The sequence below is a fragment of the Sorghum bicolor genome, chromosome 7 (genome assembly GCF_000003195.3).
Source record: "Sorghum bicolor cultivar BTx623 chromosome 7, Sorghum_bicolor_NCBIv3, whole genome shotgun sequence".
NCBI classification, from domain to species: Eukaryota; Viridiplantae; Streptophyta; class Magnoliopsida; order Poales; family Poaceae; genus Sorghum; species Sorghum bicolor.
In genome coordinates, this window is record NC_012876.2 from 19,878,132 (window position 1) to 19,881,937 (window position 3,806).

Consider the following 3,806-nt stretch of genomic DNA (forward strand, 5'->3'; position numbering starts at 1 on the left):
GTTATGATTGATAATGAGTTTATGTATAAGTTTGCAAAGCGCTTAGCTCTCGACGCGAGGGAGTTAAGTGGTAGATCACATGTGGGCGTGGTGCTTAGATGTTATTTACCTGTAAATGTATCCTATTGGCCGGGTCGTGTGGTAGTTCGCGATAGTGACAGCTTCGTTGATTCTTATATAGTCCACCCTCTGTTGATAGGACAGGCAGAACTTGTATTGCAGAGTAAGTCTTACGATGTTCTGATTTACTTTAGCAATGTTCCTTATACAAGAATGAAGAGTCTTTTATGCTATACATGATCTTGTAGATAACTAGAGTAGATTGTGACTTAGTAGATAGTAGATAACTTAAAATCCATTCTCTAGCTAATCCGACGTCACCTACATATATGAGGAGTAGTCTATTTTCTAATCGCTGTGTTATTTACCCTTGAACTTATAATTCATTATCATTATCTTTATGGTTTACCTCCTGCTAAAGTAAGTGACTGTGTGACGAGTTTCTCATTAGTAATCATGTTCTTGCAAGTTTATCTCGAGTCTATGCCTTGATAGATTTTGTCCTTATCTTAATTTCATCCCTTGTTCTCTTAAGCAAAATTATAAATAACGATACCTGAAATACTTATCCTGGTGAAATGCTACAATGAGGTGTTTTATCTGTGCGCTTGCGGATAGAATAGATTATTTTCTAGAGAGTCTTTACATTTATAAATACATTTGTACACTCTGGCACCATGCTGGGGATGACAACCTAGTATCTAAGTGGTGTTAGCTAGTGTCAACAGTGTGGATAACTTGTGCATTCCTTCTTGGCTTGTTTTCCACTTGAGTACCAGATCACCGACCACGACGGAGCGGTCTTTGACGTTCCTGTTGTGGAACCGCCTAATGGCTTCAAGATACTTTGTTGTTCGAAGACACGAGATTAGGCGCTTTTCTTCTGTGCAGTTGATTTCGAGTTCTCTGGCGAGGTCAGCCGAAGACTGGTCGAAATTTCAACTCTTGGAGATCCGAAGGTCACGTCGGACGGGAGCACTGCTTCGGTGCCATAAACCATGAAGTAGGGTGATACACCCATGTTGCGAGTGGCCTGTGTTCGGAGACCCCAGACCACAGCAGGTAACTCTTTCATCCAACGTTCTGGTGCTCTGTCGTTCTCAGTGTACAACCTTTTCTTCAAAGCATCAATGATCATTCCGTTTGCTCGCTCCACTTGACCGTTGGCCCGCGGGTGGGCTACCGACACGTACTTTATGACTATGCCTCTGTCATCGCAGAAGTCCCAGAATGTAGTGCCGGTGAACTGGGTGCCTAGGTCAGTAATTATGCTGTTAGAAACCCCGTATCTGTGTATGATTTGATTGAGAAAACTCCACGGCCTTCTCAGAAGTTGCTTTGACCAGTGACATGTACTCGATCCATTTTGAGAATTTGTCGATTAGCACGAATACGAATTTGAAGTTGCCGGGGGCCGGCTTGAATGGCCCGATCATGTCGAGGCCCCAACAGGCGAACGGCCAAGATGATGGAATCGTCTGGATCTCGTGCGCAGGTACGTGAGTTCGCTTGGCAAGGAACTGGCATCCTTCACAATGCCGGACTAGTTTTTCGGCGTCGGTAACTGTCGTTTGCCAGTAGAAACCTGCTCGGAAAGCTTTTCCCGACCAGTGTTCTGGAGGCGGCGTGGTTGCCGCAGGACCCGGCGTGTATGTCGTCCAGTAGCTTGATGCCATCGTCTTGGGATATACACTTCAGCAGTACTTCTGAGCTTACGTTCTTACGCATAAGTTTGCCATTGACCAGTATGTAATTCTTAGACCGCCGAATAAGGCGCTCGTTCTCCGTTTTGTCTTGGAATCCCGACCCGTCCGATAGGTACTTGATGAAAGGAGTGCGCCAGTCATGGCTGCTGGTTGTCGGAGTAGTATCGTCTATGAGCATCGCCTCATTGGATGACTTACCGACCAGGTCCGTACCGACGCTTGGGGTGTGAATATCTTGAACGAAAACACCTTGCGGGATCTGGGCCCGGGATGATCTTATCTTCGACAACGCATCTGCTGCCTGGTTCTTGTCCCGGACCACGTGGATGTATTCGACGCCGTAAAAATTAGATTCCCATTTCCGGATTTCTTTGCAGTAGAGGTCCATCTTCTCGTGAGTTGTATCCCATTCCTTATTTAAGTGGTTGATGACCAGGGCGGAGTCGCCGTGGACGTAAAGACGCTTGACTCCGAGTTCGACAGCCAGTCGGATGCCATGCAAGCATGCTTCGTATTCGGCGACGTTGTTGGATGCCGAGAAGAGAAGCCTAAGGACATAGCGGAGTTTGCCCTTGTTTGGTGATACAAAAAGTATCCCGGCGCCAGTGCTATTGATATTTAGGGACCCGTCGAAGAACATTGACCAGTGGTCGGAGGTATCCGGAGGGGGGGGCTCGTTGAGGTCCGTCCATTCCGCGATGAAGTCGACCATTATCTAGGTGGCCTATTATTATTGATTACCAGGTTATTTATCTAGGTGGTTAGGTTATTATGCAAAGTTTTAAAAAAGTTTAAGTTTTTAGTGGTTTTTAAACTAGTTTAGAATTTTAGAATTTCGGATAGAGCTGCCGTGAAGGACCTTCGGGCATGGCCGTTGGGGCTCGCGGTCGCTGGGGCATGGGCCTTCGGGCCTCCGGGGAGGTTGTGCTAGAGAGCGGCATCAGGGAGGCATCTGCATCGGGATGATTTAACGAGGAGGAAAAAAAAGAAAGAACGTGAGAAGATTGAGAAAGAAGAAAAAAAGAAAAAAAGGACAATCTAGTAATTTGATTCTTTTTTGCCATGTGAAGCTGTCTTGTCAAAAAGATTAGTTCCCAAAAAATTTCAAAATTTTCCGTCGCATCGAATCTTGTGACATATGCATGAAGTATTAAACATAGATGAAAACAAATACTAATTACACAGTTTATCTGTAATTTACGAGATGAATCTTTTGAGTCTAGTTAGTCCATAATTGGACAATATTTGTCAGAAACAAACGAAAGTGCTACAGTAGCCAAAACCAAAATTTTCTCTCAACTGAACAAGGCCCAAAACAGCTCATTTTCTACTAAAAAGCTCTAGTAAAGTTGTTTTTTTAAGGGAGAATTGGCTGTGGGACATGTAGAATAGTGGCCATTTGCCAGCGGACACTAAGAAAAATTAGATTGCTCAAAGACACTCCGTTTCTTGTCAAATTTGCTGGCGGTCACTACGTCTAATCAAACATTATTACAAAATAGATATAAAATCATATCAGTGTTAGAAAATTATACTATAGAGCATGATATGTTAAGCCTAATTAGTCCATGATTTGATAATATGGTGCTACACTAAAGTTACAGTAAATATGTGCTAATAATAGATTACTTAATTAAATTTAATAAATTTATCTCGTGGAGTACCGAGGACTTCTATAAATTATTTTATTGTTACTATCCAAACACTTGATGTGCTATAAAACTTTATAGTTGGGATTTAAGACCTAAGGCCTTGTTTAGTTCGTGATTTTTTTTAATACTATAGTATATTTGTAATTATAGTAATTAGTGTCTAATTATATTTAAAAAATTCATCTCATAAAATATATATATACGGTGCAATTAGATATTTTTTAATCTATATTTAGTGCTCTATATGTCCAAACATTATTATATGTAATGAAGCGAAAAAAACTGAAGAAGCCCTAAGGTGCAAAGGGGATTCTTTGTCCAATGAAATCTACCCTTACTCACGAAGGAAGACAAAACCAAAAAGCAATTTGTGGTATGATGATAAAAT